The sequence below is a fragment of the Suncus etruscus genome, chromosome 10 (genome assembly GCF_024139225.1).
Source record: "Suncus etruscus isolate mSunEtr1 chromosome 10, mSunEtr1.pri.cur, whole genome shotgun sequence".
Classification (NCBI taxonomy): Eukaryota; Metazoa; Chordata; class Mammalia; order Eulipotyphla; family Soricidae; genus Suncus; species Suncus etruscus.
The window spans coordinates 321,468-340,874 of record NC_064857.1 but is presented as its reverse complement, the minus strand read 5'-3'; positions in this window follow the sequence as shown (position 1 = coordinate 340,874).

The window sequence follows — 19,407 nt, the reverse complement described above, 5'->3', positions numbered from 1 at the left end:
CATTTATTTTGTCTTATTAAACAAATATGAATGACTACACAGTTCAAATTTAGAGTATATTATGAAGATTTTAAAGAAAAACTAAACATCAGACCTGTTTAAGTTTTCTTTAAAAGATTATTAGAATGAACAAGTAAAATGTCTAAGGATATCAAGCATATTGATATTGTACAACAATTTATCTCAGTAGAAATCTTAGGGGAGATTTCCTTTCATTTAAAAATGATCTTCTAATTTAATCAGTAAGTACTCTTTAAACTTTATTAAAATGTTTTGACATCATAATGTTCCATATATATTTATTCAAGAAATCACAATTAGTTACAGCATAAGCCTTGAAGTTAAGTGGTTAGTTTAATAAAATAGAGTTTCCATAGTTACCACAGGAGAGCTTGGGATAACTTTATTTCTTTGGCAGCCAGAAAGAGGGTTTTAGAGAAATAACATAGTAGATGAACCTAAGCAGGTTCATTATGTAAGACTTTTTAAAACTTTTTTTCAGTTTATTTTGTTTGTTTATTTTTTATTGAAACCATTGTGATTTACAAACTCCTTTATAGTTATGCTTCAGACACACAATCAGGGCTCTTAATTCAGAAAATTGAAATTATCCTCCTATAAATGTGTAACAATACATTGAAAAAATATGAACATTCCCTTTCTCTGGGAATTCAATCTAAATTCTGAGTTAAAGGGAAAGCAGGAATAATGAGATATCTGTGTTTTGGGTACATAGGACTTTGTTAATTAATCATGTCATAAGCAGCAAGTAGTTAAAAATGTCATGCAGTGCTGTGTTCTGCATTTATGCTATGTAGAACTAACTTTATCATTCCTTATCAACATTTAGTTGATAGATCTCCTACAAGGAAAAGAAGTCAATCTGAACTGACATCTCAAGCTATGTGTCCATGCTCTTGCTTCACTGTTTTCTTCATTGGGCTCTGAGATGTGCTTTCTGAGTGATCATGGAGGTCACTGTCATCATTATCCTTTGCTGTGCCTAACCCACAAAGTCCTTTATAGTTGACTAGTGAGAACAAAACGAGGTGACTTAGTATCTCACCTTCAACACATGAGCCTTTAAAGCACTGTGATTAACAGGACTTTTAGAAAGTTTCTGTGTAGTTACAAGGACAGTTTCAATCTTCTGTCATTTTTTTGCATTACCTATGATTATGCTTTTACCACAAAAATGCATTTGTTTTAAAGGTAACAATACAGACTCGGAGAATAGCTTATGTTTCATCTATATTTATCAGCACTCACTGTACATTTGTGTCTTCATTACCAGGAAATATTAAGGGACATTGTGCCATCTATTCCTGTTTACAGTTTATTATGCAGAGATAGGAAACACTTAGCATGTAAAATGAATGTAGAAATTATTCCTGGATAGAAACACGGACATTTCCCACTCGTTGGCTCTTTCTCCTCCATCACCGGATCAGAGTGTAATTGTCAGTAATCAGGCCTGCTTGCTGCTGATAAAACCACTCTGAATGCTAGCAGCCTTCTTTGTGTGATGACTCAATTATTCCAGAAGTGCCTCATCAAATCTGCCCCATCAGCTGGGCTAATAAATAAGGAGAAGAAACTGGCCCCCCAAAGCAAATTATAAATCCATTTGCATTAACCATTTCGCTGGTCCATGATCTAGGCAGAAATAAGCATGGCAGATTGTGTTAAGCTTATTTGAATATGTTTATAATGTTTACTGCATGCAACTTTTTCCCCATGAAGTGTTGGAATTATCAGTCATGAATGACATATAAATATGGTTATGTTAATTGCAGCAGGTTTTAAGTATCTTTGAAGGCTATTTTGTTACTTAAATCAGGTGAAAGTTAAATCCTCTTTAGGGACAAATATGGGCCATGAAAGTTATCAGCATTGCTTCAGAGTTTAAGAAGAAAACTGTGTTTTGTTTTTACAGGTAAGTGCTGAAAAGACAAATACAAAAACAAATATAAATAAAATTGTTAGTACAATTTTTTCAGTGGAAAACCAAAAGTCATCTTTATGACTCTAGAAATTTAGAAAGCAAAAATAGAATGTTTGGGAGAACAGAATTGCTATAGAACTCCTGCACTTAAAATTCTTTGAAAGAAATTTAAAAAATTAAAAAAAAAATTCTTTGAAAGATTTAGTAGAAAAAAATATTTTTAAAAGCTAGTCAAATCATTGAAGATAAAAATAAATAAAATGTGTGCACTGCTTGACAATATTATCTCAAAAATAAAAATATGAATTGAATAATATGTAGTTTTGTTATAAATTTAATTTTACTGATTGCTCAGAAAAAATTGACATAATGATCATGAAATGCAATTTGGCTACTAACATCAAAGAATTACCCTTATTGGATATACAATTATTTAAAATCTAAACTATTTGCCTTAATATTAGTTGATAGCACTGAACTACTTTGAATAGTTGCTGTTTTCTTCCACATGTAATTCTCATTTTCATAGGTCTTTTTAAGTTGACTTCCATTGTAATCAGGAACCTAGTTAGAAGCTGATAACTATATAAAAATAAAATCTTTCTTTTCTGAAAACTAATTAAATTAATTAATTAAACAGAGAGACAGAACAAGTATAAGATGCTTATCTTGCACACAGCAACCCCTGTTCAATCCCTAGTTCTCTACATGTTGGTCTTCTAAGTTTCATTAGGAGGGATCCTTGAACACAGATCCAAAAACAAGCCCTGAAGATAGCTACACATGATCTAAATTCCCCATCTCCAAATAAACAAATAAAAATAAAACAGTTTTAATTAATCACACTATATTTTTATTTTCTCCAGTCAAGAAATCATTTCCCCTAATGTGAACCCAAAGAGCAAAACGGGATAGTCATATATGACAGCATGAGGTATCAATAGGCTTGCAAAATTTCTATACAATTTCTAAATATGCTCTTTATTACTGTTATAGAAAGATCGATTTTATAGGTCATTAATTAAAATTTCACAAGAAAAGATTTAATTTTATTAGAAGTAAATGTATTTTTTAGTTTATTTTTGGTATCATCTAAAGGTGCTACAGAGGTATACCTGACTCAGCACTCACTCATGACAATGTTCAGGAGACCATATAAAATACCAAGAATGAACCCAGGTATACCATGTACAAGGCAAGCCAACTGTACTGTCTCTCTAACTTCATGATAAATTAAATGGTGGAGCATGATGGCAGATAGAAAGACTAAGAATTAGATAGTTGGTTTTCTTTTTAGACATTATTTCGGTTGATGTGAGATTTGGCTTTCACTTAAATCATTTTATTATTGAAGATAAAATAAGCCTGTAAACTTAAATCTGTAAAACTGTGTTTATTATCCAAAAGTAAATATATACGCTATTAAAAATACATAATTAGGCTTGCTTTCAAGCTGATGTTCTTCCTTGAGTGTGGATCTTGATGGGTTGTCTTTATGCTTCTTTGCTTGCTCATTTTCACTCTGGGGAAGTCCGTATTCTCTCTTGATCACACGTTTCCCTTTCTATCCCCTCACGTCTCTTAAATACGTTTCTGTTAAAACTAGCTTGCTTTGCAAAACATAACTAAATACCTAGCTAGATCCATTTTTTATTTCATAAAATATATAATACAAATATTAAAGCTAGAAGTGTGATTAATAAATGAAAGCAAAAAGTGGGCCCAAGGCTTGTGAGATATACCCATGAACATAAATAAGCAGGCATTCTTGTGATTTTATTTCACTTGCTATCAATGGTCTTCAGAGCATTTATGGACACTTGTACTCTGTGAGGACCCTGCTGTTCTTTTTCCATTCAGACTCAAATAAAACAGGTTTCATAGGTTCCAAAGTCTAAAAAGAAATTGGTGATTGTGGTAAACTCATCTTAGTTATAGTACAGCATTTAGGCACTATGTATAAATGTATTTGCCATTTGAGTGTTCAGGTTGAGTTTGGTTTGGGCAAAATAGTGCCTTTTTGAAACAGAGATATAAATTGGTGGTTCTTCGTTTTCAGGATACAATTGACGTATGTGTCTGACCTGCTTCTATTAAATTAACACAGTAGATTCATTACAACATACCATAGGTTTAAAGAAGTTTCTTTTTCAGAAACAGGTGTTCAGCCATGAAACAGCTTTAAAGAACTGATGCCTTCTAATTATTGGCAAGTAGACAAGTGGAGTACTTTGTAAAGACTCCATTTAACAAGTAAAGACATATCTTAATTAGAAAGCACACTTAAGGATTATATGATCCATTAAGTTACTAACACCTTGGTTGTCTTCTAGTTTTATCTTTTTGTGACCTAAGTGGTAGACAGAGGGTAAGATGCTTGCCTTCTATGCAGCAGTCAGCTCCAAGCACAGAGTATAACACACACCTTGACCCCAAATAAAGACTGTAGTTTTCAAAAAGATGAGCTTCAATGCAAGAGATTCCATCCTGATATGTAAGGAATAGAACTCACTCTTCTAAGTTGTGGGGAAATCTGATCAGAGTTCCAAGTCTTAGGTAAATTGTTTTCTCCAAATGTGTCTTTTCAAAGAATATTTTAGGTAAGTCCTTAAGTTTTATAAAAGTGGCTTAAATTCAGAAGAGATTACAGTATGATAATTAATAATCAGAGGATTTTAAAGGTCTGTGCTTGACATATGATAGAGCACATACAAAGAATGTTGAATTTTCTTGTTGGTATCAACTCAGAATGTGTCTCCAAAGAACCAGTAGGTCACATTATTAAAGTTAGCGTTCGGCATGGGAAGCCTCTAAAGGAATCATGTTCCCCATTTGTATTTTGATGCGCTTGGATCCATGAGCTCTATTGTGTCCAGTCATATTTCTAAACTTATATTTTGTCAGCGCCCCATCCACTTCTCCAAGTTGATCTCAGCTGTGCTGCCTTAACTCTCTTTCCCTAGGGAGCAGAGAAACAGCAGATGGGGTTAGGGCAGAGGGCTGATGTATCTGACAGCAAACGGCCCGGTTGTTGAGTGGAAGCTGCGAGCGTCAGGAAGCTACTTTTCCCTTGAGAACCAACTAACCACTGAAGAAAGTTGAAAATGAGCCCTTTGAGAAACACTATTAAAAGTAGTAAAAAATTGCAATTGTGCAGATGATGTGCTGCTGTGTGCTTATTCGGATGCTAATGAGTTTGACATTAGGGAACTCAGAGGGTTTACAGCTACTCCCTTATGTGATTCAGTTCTTTATTGGCAATCTTTGAGAAAATAAATGGAAAATGTATTGCTAATAAATACATAACACGATAGGGTATTAGACAAAAAGCCATTACTTTCAGGATTTAGAAAGGGCTTTGCTCACCAGTGTAACTGTTTTCCAGGATCTTTTGTTTTAGATTAGAGTATGGCAAACAAAAGAGAGCAGGCAGGTGGAAAGCTTCAGAACTCTTTGTGAACTAAGTGAAGTAGAATAAGCTGAACACATTTGAGAAAGCCTTCTTTCTTTGTGACTCGCAATCAAATGCCAACTAAGAACTCCACACTCCTGTCCCACTTTCCAGTTTTTACATTTGCGCAGTAATCTGCTCTTTCACATGAGTTTTATTCCTATTTTTCCTCAGGAACTACAGTTATCGACTTTAGGTGAAGAAGCAGGTACTTAATGCCTGGTTAAAGTTTTTAAGAAATATAGAAATCTATGATTAAAATGTGAGCACATAATCTACAATGAAGGGTAAAGCACAGATGAGAGAAATTTTCTGTAAGGAAGACTAGGGCTTGTTTTTTAATCTAACAAAACTTCTAGACATAAGCAGTTTAGATGTTCATTGATATAAGTGGTATTTGAATAAAGAGTTATTTTCTAGTATGCTGAGAGCATTACTTCTAGTCAAACTTTTTTTCTAAAGGGTCAGTAAAACAGATTTTCTTCACTTTCCTGGGACGAAACGAAGGTGATTTAACCCTGTGTTTTATGTCTGAATGCAAAATAAATCAAGAGTTAATCATTTTCTAGGAAAGCAGGTTAAAAGATTTGTAAAGAGCATTCGAACATTTTTGTGACAGCTTCATTTAAAAGCGCTCTAAATAGCAAAAAAGATAAATTCTCTTTTGTTCATCCTGGTACATTCCAAATCTGGTCTAAACTTTTTCTTTTGATGGTTGAAAATAAAATAAAAATTTTGAGATCTTCATACAAATTTCCTGTTAAATTGAAATACACACATGCATATGTATATTTCATATATAGATAATTTAATAATAAAGACAAAAATAAATTTTGCTTACTTTAAATATGTTCAATAATTTCTAATATGTAATGTAAACTATTTTATTATTTTTAGTATTTTTAATCAAATTAATTATAGGTAAAAGTATAATTGTATTTCTTCATTTTTATTTTATTATTTGACTAGTTATATGTTTTCCTTCTCTTATTTTTGTTTTTGTAGAATGAATTTCAAGATTTCACACTAAAATATATAGATATTCAGTCACTGACTGACCAGGCAAATTGAGTTATCCTTCAAAAGATAACTTACCTAGAGAAAGAGAGGTAAGGCAATATTCTATTTTTACTAAAAAAGTAGAAATACTTTTGCTTTGGAGACTGCTGTGCTCAGGACTTCTGACTCTATACTCAGGGATCACTACTGGTTGTGGATTGGGATGGTCTTCCAGGGATTGAACCCAGGTCAGCTGCATCCAACGCAATCATTCTACCAGCTGTGCTTTTGGGCCTGGCCCACAAAAGTAGAAATATTGGGAAAAAATGAATCCATCCCAAAATTTTATATTAAGGCTTTCTTCAGAGGACTTTACTTCTGAACTTACTTCTAAAGAATTTTATTAGTGTTGACTTTAGGATTGTGATTATTGTCAGAAGCACAGTCACTCTAATATAGAAAAATATTAGGTAATATCTTCACAGCCCATGAAATGTTTAATATTTCATTATTAATGACTTTCATACATATTTTTCCTAAAAGAGTTGTTCAGCATAAAATGTATATATCTATATAAAGGGAATTTATTGTATGTATAAATCTATATAGAGAGAATTTAATAATAAAGACAAAATGAATTTTGCTTACCTTAAAATATGTTTAAGAGTTTCTCACTAATAAGTAATGTAAGTTATTTCTAGTTATTATTATTTCTAGTATTTCTAATCAAATTAATTAATAAATTTATTTGTATTAGAATTTACTTACGTAAGAAATGAGAGTAAATAAGTTGCTATTTTTAAATCACTATAGTTGTCTACTTGAGTGAATTTGTATGAAAGCTGGAAAGTGGGGCTAGAGAGATAGCTCAAGAGTAGCCCCTGAGCACTGCTAAGTGTAGCCCAAAAATAAACGAACAAAGCTGGGAAGTAAGGAATAGTGCAAGTAAAGTAAGAAACTGGGCTGTCCTGAGGGGGGGGGGAGGAAATATATTTAAAATAACCTATTCTGATAAAAAGGAGTTTTGTTTTATGTTTGCCACAGGTGCAGCAAGACTTAATTTGAATGACTGCTTAGACTGTTACTATGCTTAGTTATCTTGAAGTAGGATATATAAAAATAATATCTCTAAAAAGTTGCTAAGACATAAAGCTTGTGATTGCTTCTAATGTCACAAAGCTGTGGCACAGAGGCTGTGATATGGAGACTAATAGAAATCCTTGGCATACACTGACTACATAAGGGAATAATAGAACTATTTGCTGGAGTTGTTTGGCAATAGGACACAAACATATGGCTCTGGTTTATATTCAGCATTGCCAGTTGTGCAAAGTTACAGGAAGAGATCTACAACCACAGTTGAAAACTCAGAAATGAGAACTGAGAATCAAAATAAATCCACCTCTATAGAAAACTACCAAAGCTTTCTTATCATCTAAGATTTCTCTTACATGGAAAGGATTTCCAAGTAGCTCGAGAAAAATCTCATTGAAACCCATATCATCTGTTAGGAATATGTACAGTTTAAGAAATGCTCTTTCTAGAGAATTGTACTTGACATGAGAGCAGAATGAATCTAGATTTTACAATTAAAATTTATTAGATTGATTTTATGTCAAACCCAATGATACTCAGGCTAACTCAGGCTTTGCTCAGGGTGTCTACTAGTTGTGTTTGGGGGGTAGATCATATGTAGTGTTGGGGATCAAATCTGAATCAGCCAAGTGTAAGAGAAGTGCCCTACCAGCTGTACTACCCAATCCTGCTGCTTCTTCATACAATATATATCATGCAAGTTACTTTAGGAAGTAAGTAAGCAAAAGTTACCATAAACTTCAAAAAGATACACATTTTAGCTTTGTACACAGAATTTTTTGACCTTTATTTTTTTAATTATATTTTTTATTTAAACACCTTTGTTACAAACATGATTGTGGTTGGGTTTCAGTCATATAAGAGGATACCCCCCCCCCATCACCAGTGCTACATTCCCACCACCAATGTCCCAAATATCCCTCCTCCCCCCCCCACCCTCACCAGTACTCTAGACAGGCTTTCTATTTTCCTCATACATTCTCATTCTTAGGATAGTTCGCAATGTAGTTATTTCTTTAACTAAACTCATCACCCTTTGTGGTGAGATTCATGAAGTGGGCTGTAACTTCCAACCTCCTCTCTTTTGTCTCTGAAAATTATTGCAAAAATGTCTTTCATTTTTCTTAAAACCCATAGATAAGTGAGACCATTCTGCATATTTCTCTCTCTCTCTCTCCCTGATTTATTTCACTCTGCATAATAAATTCCATGTACATCCATGTATAGGAAAATTTCATGACTGCATCTCTCCTGACAGCTCCATAATATTCCATTGTGTATATGTACCACAGTTTCTTTAGCCATTGGTCTGTTGAAGGGCATCTTGGTTGTTTCCAGAGTCTTGCTATGATAAATAGTGCTGCAATAAATATAGGTATAAGGAAGATATTTTTGTATTGTATTTTTGTGTTCCTAGGGTATATTCCTAGGAGTGATATAGCTGGGTCATATGGGAACTCAATTTCCAGTTTGTGGAGGAATCTCCATATCACTTTTCAGAACGGTTGAACTAGACGGCATTCCCACCAGCAGTGGTTAAGAGTTCCTTTCTCTCCGCATCCCCACCAACACTGCTTGTTCTCATTCTTTGTGATGTGTGCCAATCACTGTGGTGTGAGGTGGTACCTCATCGTTGTTTTGATTTGCATCTCCTTGATGATTAGTGATGTGAGCATTTTATCATGTGCCTTTTGGCCATTTGTATTTCTTCTTTATCAAAGTGTACACAGAATTTTTAAGATGCATTTAAGATACCTATGGTTATAGAATTAAGAACTGAAATATATGCAGCATTCAGGAAGTTTTTTATCTTATTTATGATACAGAATTTAGAACAAATTTATAAATGTGTTTAAATGTCATTGAGAATAATGGAAAAACAGCTATGTTTTTATTAGTTTTTATTTTAGCTTATTTCTAAATTACTCTCTCTGAGTAATAAGGATTAATAAATAAATATAATAAATATGTGAAAAGCAGAGAAGAAAAATAAAAACTCAGAGTAGAAAAATATACTTAAGTATTCTTATATTTCTTTTAACATTTTTAAAAAGAGTATCACAACTCATTTCTCTTATTTTTCCCCTATATAACAGGGAAACATCTTTTGTAAACCTCTAGGATATGTGAACCTCAAGGATATGTTTAAACAAACCAATACAGGGCTAGAGTATAATGGGTAAGGTAAAATTAACCTGGATTTGATCCCTAGGCCATATGTTACCTTGAACACTGCCATGATTGATGCTTAAGCTCAGAACCAGAAGTAAGCCTTGAGAACCACCAGGTGTGGCCCAAAAGTAAAAAACAAAGTGATGCTAGGATCATTAAAATAAAGCCATTCGATGTAAGATTTTTGCTCTTCAGTCTGGCCAAATTTTATCCTAAGATACTAGTGTCTTCTCATTTCATTTCTGGGAACTGACATTTTCCACTTCAAACTAAGCCTCTGTGTCACTTAAAAATATTTTTGTAAAATAAGCACACCCTGGTGATAAAAAAAAAAAAACTCTTCATGAAAGAACATTGAGATACCTTTTTAGCAGAAAGAGAATGGCTTCTTGCAGTGCCTGAGTCTCCACAACTAAAACAACATAAATAGTGTGCAAAACCCACAGAACACTATTGCCAGTTTGAAAACCTAAGACAAAGGCAACAATGCAATTTTATTAGAAGTGGAATTACTTGAAGTTTAATGTATGTAAAGAAATTCTTAAATTTAAATGAGATTACTACATGAAATTATACCTGTCTAGACATTTGTAAATTATTGTGTATGTGTATTTGAGAAAGTGTCTTAAAATATGATCACCAAAGACTTTTCTACTTATATTGAGAAGCCCAGGCCTATTTACATATTGAGTATGCCATACCTAGAATTTAACTGAAAGAATTAACAAATAATTTATCACTGAGAGATTTATTTTTAGAAGTAATTTAAACAAAGTGGTTAATTATTTACTTGAGCTATTTTATAATATCTTTATTTAAGCACCATGATTAAAAACATGTTTGTAGTTGGGTTTCAGTTATAAAAATGAACACCCTCTCTTCACTAGTATAACCTTTCTACCAACAATGCCCCCATCTCAACCTTCCCTGCCCAGCCTGTATTAAAGAAAGGCATTGTATTTATTTCACTCACTATCATTGTCATGATAGTTGTCAGTGTAGTTATTTCTCTAACTGAACTAACCAACCTTTATGGCAAGCTTCATATCATGGGCCAGACCTGCCAGAACTCATCTCTATTGTCTCTGGTATTATTATAATAGTGTCAGATAACAAATAACAGATAACAAATGGTACTGGCAACAAATGGTATTATATATTATATATAATATATAATTATATAATATCCATTATACATGGATGTACATGGACTATATTATGCTGAGTGAAATAAGTCAGAGAGAGATAGGCACAGAATAGTCTCACTAATCTGGGATTTAAGAAAAATAATTATTGTTGTTGCCAATAATTATTTTTCTTAAATCCCAGATTAGTGAGGCTATTCTGTGCCTATCTCTCTGACTTATTTCACTCAGCATAATATATTCCATGTACATCCATGTATAGAAAAATTACATGATGGTTGCCTGGTATCCCATTGCGTATATATGCACTATGCACCACAGTTTCTTTAGTCATTCATCTGTTGAAGGTATTCTTGGTAGTTTCTATAGTCTGGTAAATAGCACTGTAAAATCATAGGTGTGATAAAGGGATTTTTGAATTGTATTTTTGTGTTCCTAGGGTATGTCATCCCTAGAAGTGATATAGCTGAATCATATGGGAGCTCAATTTTCAGTTTTTTTGAGGAATCTCCATATTGTTTTCCATAAAGGCTAGACTAGATGGCATTTCCACCAGCAGTAAATGAGAGTTTTCTTTTCCCCACATTTCCACCAGCACTGATTGTTCTTGGTTTTTATAATGTATGTTAGTCTCCGTGAGTGAGAGGTACCTCATTGTTTTGACTTGCATCTCTCTGATGATTAGTGATGTGGAGCATTTTTTTCATGCGCCTTTTGGCCATTTGTATTTCTTCTTTGAGGAAGTGTGGGTTCATTTCTTCTCCCCATTGTTTGATTAGATTAGTTTTTTTCTTGTTAAGTACTGTCAGTATCTTGTATATTTTAGATATTAGCCCCTTGTCTGATGGTATTGGGTGAAAACTTTCTCCCATTCTGTGGGTGGCCTTTGTTTCTTACTATTTTCTTTGAGGTGCAGAAGCTTCACAGTTTACTATAGTCCCATTGGTTTATCCCTGCTTCGACTTGTTTGGAGAGTGATGTTTTCTCCTTGAATATGCCTTTAGTCTCAATGTCATAGAGTGTTTTACCTACGTATTATTCTATAGACCTTATAGATTTAGGTCTGATATAAAGGTCTTCATCCATTTGGATTTGACTTTTGTGCATGGTGTTAGATGGACGTCCGAGTTTGGTTTTTTGCATGTGGCTGACCAGTTGTCCCAGTTCCATTTGTTGAAGAGACTTTCCTTGCTCCATTATGCATTTCTTGCCCCTTTATCAAAAATTAATTGATTGTATGTCTGGGGAACATTCTCTGAATGCTCAAATCTATACTTGAAGTTTTTTTTTAAAGTTGATATAGATTGAGTAAAAATTAAAATAAAGGCTAAACTCCTCAATTACCAGTAATTTTCTTGAATGAATAAAACCAATGTTGATATTGAGAACCCCGTGACTTATTCCTTAAATCTTCCTCTCATAGCACTAGCAATCCCAGTTTTCCCTCTTCTGCCCCAAAGAAGTCATTGTGTTTTTGTGCACTGGAGTAATGTGGATAAGGAAGTGGTCTTTTGATCAACCTCATAAAAGTACCAGAAATATAAAACCTCCAAGACCAAGTAACTAGGAATCACTGCCTACTACTGCATCTACATGAGATGAAAGCTATTGACACAGCTTTCAAATTAAAATAGTTAAATTCTTTTATTTATTTATTTATTTTTGGTCACAGCCAGCCACACTCCGAGGTTACTCCTGGCTCTGTCCTCAGAAATCGCTCCTGGCAGGCACAGGGGATCACATGAACTGGCTCCATCCTGTGTTGGCTGCATGCAAGGCAAACAACTCACTGCTGTGCTATTGCTCCAACCCCTCAAATAGTTAAATTCTAATAGTTAAATTACCTTCTTAATTTTTCTTCTTTCCATAGTTATTTCTATAAATCACTCAATAACTGTTTTCTTCACTTTATTTTTCCTTCACTCCATTTCTCCCTAGACTAAATTCCTTCTCTAGAGAATTTGAGAAAAAATAATTTTATAAAAAGTTATTATTCATAGCTTATTAATTGGATATATACTAAAGTCAATTCTCCTTTTCTTTATAAATATAGTACATATTTTATCTAATTTTATTGATTGAATGGCCTTTGCTTATAGTAATTTCATACCAGGAAAAAGTGAATAAAGAATACTTTTAAAATTTTTATCTCTGTTGAATAGTAGATTATCAAGACTAGGAAAAAAAAAGTATACGCAGTAAGAAAATGTCCTGAATCCATCTATGAAATAAAGAAATGAAATAATTTAAGAAACCTGAAAGCAGATTTTTTTTTTAGAAAACCTGTTTTGAGAAGAAAATATGACTCAGTAGCCAGAGCGATAGCACAGCGGTAGGGCCTTTGCCTTGCACGTGGCTGACCCAGGATGGGTTTAGGTTTGATCCCCAGCATCCCATATGCTCCCGCAAGCCAGGAGCAATCTGAGTGCAGAGCCAGAAGTAACCCCTGAGTATCATTTGATGTGCCCCCACCCCAAACAAGAAAAGAAAATATGAGTCCAAGTTTTATTAACTTCATCATAAACTTATAAACTTCTCCAATAGCAGTTGGGACTTAGGCAGCAAAAATTATTCCGTATTTTTATAAAAGAAAAAGTCTCTAACAAAAAATGTATTTTCAACATATTGCAAAGTATTTTCACTACAACTGTACCCTGAACCTTGCCCTAAGTGTGCCTCATCCCTTAAGTGTGTCTCATCTGTAACTGTAGAAGAATTTAGAAGTAAGATAATCACCTCATTTGCTTCCCAGAGTTCAGCACCTACACTGAGGGAGATGTATATTTCAACTTTGAAAAATAAGTCTTTACTTCCCAAAACCTTATTTAGAGAACAAATAGGAATGTTCAAGGTTTTTCATTAAAAGTTGAAAGTATGAGTTCTATGAGTAGATAGATCATCTTATGAATATCAAACCTTCTAATCTCCTCAAAATAAGCACTTATGCTCTTCCATGTTTTCCTTCCCCAATTTTATGACACGCGTAAACACTAAATAACAACGAAATATTGTTCGTTAGGTGTAGAGAAGAGTGAAATAAGATGCGTATATGGTATGACCTTGATCTCTTTCTCTCTAAAACATGGTTCACAAATGAACTTTGAAAACTTAGTTTTGTAAGTGAGTTACCAGTTGAAAAGTATGCTTATATAGGACATGTATATCACACCAATGAGAGGGCAGTAATTCTACAAAATAAAAAGATGGTACTAGCATTCTAAGCACAAGCAAGAAGAGGCCCATAAGTGTTTATTAATTATTTTTAGTAACTTTATTGTGGAGAAAACTGTGTACAGTGGTAACAGAATAGCCAAGTCTTGGATTGTTGAATTGCAGGAAAAAATTAGTCTTAAAGCTGTTATAGAGAAGATTTAAGTAATTTTCCAAAACTTGGAATATGCTTGCTTTTGAAAATTATTGGTTTCGGTTTTGATGAACACACCAAATTTAACTCCCATTGGTCTTTGGAGAAAGTTTATCAAAGTGATTAAGAAAGGTAATAACACTTGTGTATTAAGGAATATTAGACTCATGGTTAGTTGAAGCTAATCTATGGGATAGCTTCTTTAGAAATTGTTCATAGTTTTCATCCTTTCCATCCTCATACTGCTCAGGTGCATTTGTATGTCACCTGGAGGAAGTTTGTTTTAGTTGAGCCATTTGATATGCAACAGAGATCCTTAGAGATGAGGATTACACAATGGAGTGCTCACCATTCTGAGTAAATCAACCTATTTTAATCCTAAGCCATGTCACATCTGCCATAAATCATGTGATTTTTTAAAAGAAGGAAAATCGACAGGAAAACACCCTTATGGTTTTTGTTGTTTTCTCTTGTCTTTCAGTTTTTATATTCATAACAATGAACATTTTATTTAAATTAAAGCAACTGACATTAAGTGAAAGCAGAAAACACTTTTTGTTTAAAAATAGTTCAATGATTAGTGTGTTTATTATGAATCGACGACAAAAGAGTACTGGTGTTTTTAATAGTTTTCGCTTATGAGAGCTGTCATTAATTTTGTCTGTAGTGTTGCAGGTGAAAAATGCACAATGGATAAATAGTCTATATTGGTTTAACTGAACATAATATATAGTGTGTTCTGGAGTTGTTTGTCTCAATAGACTATAGTAATCAAAAGTAATGAACCTATTATGTGCAGGACCTTGGAGAGCGTCGAATGGCAGTAAAAGTGTGGCACATAAAAGGTTTATTAAAGGAAATTAAAGTCCATCATTGCCACACCTGCTCCCCTATTATAAGTCTATAGCAGGTCAGTGCCTTCAATCACAACTCAGCCTCAGCAAGCAGAGATGCCTCTCCTATTACCATTGCAGTCACACTACATCTCTGCAAGTGTCAGGATTTAAGGATGGGAGCCACTGAGAAAGCCTTTCGCCTGTTTCTGATTTTCAACAAGCAAAACAGCTCTTCCTATTTAATAATTCCTTCTGATATTGTACAGAAATGATTACATTCAGAAATTATTAGAGAATTTCTGTGAAACTGGCAAACTTAGGTCAGAATTTGTCTCCATCTGCACAAAAACAACAGACTTAAAGTTGACTTTTTCTAGTAATTTATTTAAGATATTTAGTAATAATGTTTTAGGCAATTTGACACTGGTATGCATAAAACTCAAGTTTCTCAATCCTTGGCATTTTAATGACATAAGCAATATTTATTCTGGAATTCTGGAAATTAGTGCATGTCATTATTATTTATTAACATTTCAAATAGTTTTATTATTGAGGGCCTTCAAAGGTTCTTTATTTTATATAGGGAATTATTTTTCTAATTCAAAAAGATGTATCACAGAAAAAGGTCTAGTAAAGTAAATGATTAAAGTCTTTGTGATAAAGTATTTTATATTTTATTTCCTTCACAACCACCGTTACTCAAGCCATCCTTTTCTTATCTTTGTAACGTTAGTTTGTAACCCTGATGAGCGAACACATCACCCTCTAGTTTCTCTTTTGTTTCAGCACAATAAGGTGTTTCAGCACCTTGACTGCTATTTCCAAAACCCATGGAGTTCAAAGGAAATAGTGATAGTGTGCTTGTAGAGGCAGAATCACTTTCAAGAACTTGGGAAACTTTTGTCATGATGGTCTTCCAAATTTTTCATGTCATATTTTCACATTTTGGCCCCTGTCAAAGGAATTACATCTGGACTTTGTGCTTGTGTTATAGATGGATGCAGAGGCTGAAGACAAAACACTGCGGACCCGCTCTAAAGGAACCAAAGGTAAGTTAGCCAGCAGCTTCCACGAAGTTTTAGAACCACGGAATAAGGAATTTTAAATGTTTGCTTTCTAATGGGTTTAGGAAATGATTGCAGCTTCCTTGGGCTTCTTTTATTTAAATAAAACAAACTGGTACACTAGTTCAAGGTATCGAGAGGCAACATACTATCAAACAACAGTTAAAGAGCTCAGAAAATTTTAATTATGTATGATTTTTTTTTCAATATTTGGCCATGACTAGTTTTAACCATCATGCAGAACAGCATAAAAGTCAGCAAGGGAAGAACGCTTTATAGAGACCTTCAAATTACTGAAGTGACCTTTAATGGCCGAGGGAAAAGACTGAAGTGTTAGTTGATTGCCAAAGCAAGGTTTTGATTTTTATGTTATCTGGTTTAGTGGTTCCCAATCTAAACTTAGTTCAAGTAAAATGATGATGTTTGTGTTTTGACTCTCCCTGCTGGGAAATTCCAGCAGCTCTGTGAAGTAATGTTTGAAAGGTTTAACTTGCCTGTTATCCCTCTCTTTTTGTAACCAACAGATGGTAATGTAATATTGAAATATAAACAGGCCCTTGATGATTTAAACATCTGGAAAACAGGATTGACTGGCAATAATACCCCTTAAGGAAAATAACTTTTATTATAATTAGCTATATTTCTGTGACCCTTAAACTGAAATGGAAAACTGTGCACTCTCCATTGCCTCTGAAAACACTCTGGATTGCTTTACCTCACCCGTCTTCTCTCATTCTAACTGAGGATGCCGAGTCAGGGACTCACTGAGAAATTGTTCTGAACTGCTTTGAGACTTACTGTTGAACCTGTTTAATCAAATGGGATGCTTTTGTTGGTTGAATTTACATATGTAGTCAAGGTAAATGGTTCCTGAATGAATAAACCACTATCCTCCAAAAAGTTATGAATTTCAGGTTGTTCTTTTTTCACTTAAAAGTTAACTGTTAGTCATGATAGCCAAAATACAGAATTAAGTAAGATAAAGGACTTTACCCTAGTCAAATGATTAATTTTATTCAATATTATTTTTCAGTTTTAGGATGTTATTTTAAAGTCAGCACAATATATGTCCTAATATTTGGGGGGGTGGTTTTTGGGCTACACCTGGTGATGCTCAGGGGTTACTCCTGCTATGTGCTCAGAAATTGCTCCTGGCTTGGGGGACCATATAGGACGCGGGGCGGGGAGAATCTAATCGGGTCCAGCTGTGTGCAAGGCAAACGCACTACAGCTGTGTCACCTCTCTGGCCCTTTGTCCTAAGATTTGAAGTGTAGGCTTTCAAGATATTAAACTTTTATGCAGTCGTTTCTCTTTTGTAATGCTAGAGATCAAACCTAGGCCTCACACATGAAACCAGATGTTCTTCCATTGAACTCTATGTGCATTCTTATACAGAAAACTTCTTAACTGTATACAAATTTGAAACAATTGCATTATGATCAGTTATGACAATTATGTGATGCATTTTTATCAATAAATAAAAAATATTAAAATAATGTATACAAATTTAAGAAAAAACAGTTTTGGAGCCTGAGTCATAGCACAGTGGTAGGGCATTTGCCTTGCACTTGGCTGACCCAGGATGGACGTATGTTCGATTCCCGGCATCCCATATAGTCCCCTGAGCCAGGATTGATTTTTAAGCACAGAGCCAGGAGTAATCCCTGAGCACCACCATGTGTGCCCCCCCCAAAAAAAAGGTTTATAATTAGTTAGGATAAGCTCATTGGGGCTATTATAGGTTATTTGGATTATTTAAATCTTTTGTTTTGACTTCAAAAAGCACATTGTTCTACCATACTTTCAATTGTGGATTTTTTTTTTTTTTTTTTTTTGGTTTTTGGGCCACACCCGGTAACGCTCAGGGGTTACTCCTGGCTATGCGCTCAGAAGTTGCTCCTGGCTTGGGGGACCATATGGGACGCCGGAGGATCGAACTGTGGTCCGTCCAAGGCTAGCGCAGGCAAGGCAGGCACCTTACCTCTTGCACCACCGCCCGGACCCCAATTGTGGATCTTTTAATTTGTCATTCTTTTTGCACTTTGGGTTCTTTTGGCATATGCGCATATATTTTTAAATGCAGCCAAAATTTTCTTAGAAATAACTGTTTCTCATGTTGCATGAGTAATCTTGAAAACCACCTGTTGTCTCTCTCAATATGTTGCTTGTCCTTGTGTAGGCAGGTATTTATAAACATGAACTTCTTTAGTTTCCATCATCTCAGTCATAAAAATTAAAGCTCTTTTTTCTCTTTCTTAGTTTTAAGAGTGTTGATAGTAACATGACTAAAGCTGATATTTTTCTCTAAATATATAAAACCTTTATTATCAAATAATGGTCATAATTCATGTAGTAAAACTCCACCATTTTATTTAAATACTTGTTTAATGTCAAAATATTCTATTTCTTTTGTAAAATGGTATGTTATTTTAGGCACAGTGCTTTAAATTGTTATTAGTAGATCTTTGTACATGAAATATTCCAGCATCATATCCTACTCTTGAATGTTCCCTTCACCATGGTCCTGTGTCTTTCACCTTCTCCCCCTTTCTATGGTAAGTTTCCAAATAAAGACTAGTTTTCTGTTTCTTCTGCATTTTGGAATTTATTATTCCCTTACAATGATCCTTTATATCCTACATATAAAGGAAATTATTCTGTGTCTGTCCCTCTACTTTTATCTAACTTCACTCAAAATGATACTCTCCAGAGATATCCAAATAGTTATCCAAATAGATATCCAAATTAAATAGTTTTTCCTAAACCTGAATAATATCCCATTGTGTGCGTACATACATTCATACATTCAGACATGCATACATACATGCATACATACATACATATCATAGTTTGTCTCTTTAGTCATTTTTGGCACTGAGGTTGTTTCCAGGTTTTGGCTATTGTGAATAGTGCTACTATGAACATATGAGTGAAAATGTCTTTTCTAAATAGTTTTTAGGGTCTTGGATAGAGAGATACCAGAAGTGAAATTTCTGGAGCATATATAACTTTAATTGCTAGGGGTTTTTATTTTGGGGGGGTCACATTCGGCTGCACTCCGGGGTTACTCCTGGCTCTACGCTCAGAAATTGCTCTTGGCAGGCTCAGGGGACCTGAGATGGGGACATGGGATGCTGGGATTTAAACCACCGTCCTTCTGCATGCAAGGCAAATACCCAACCTCCATGCTATCTCTCTGGCCTCTAATTGCTAGTTTTTAAAGAAAGATCCATATTGTTTTCCAAATAGGTTGAATGTCAATAAATTATAAACTTGGGAAAATAATGAAAAATTTCTAAAAATTCAAAAATTGATTTAAATTCAGTTTTTTTGTG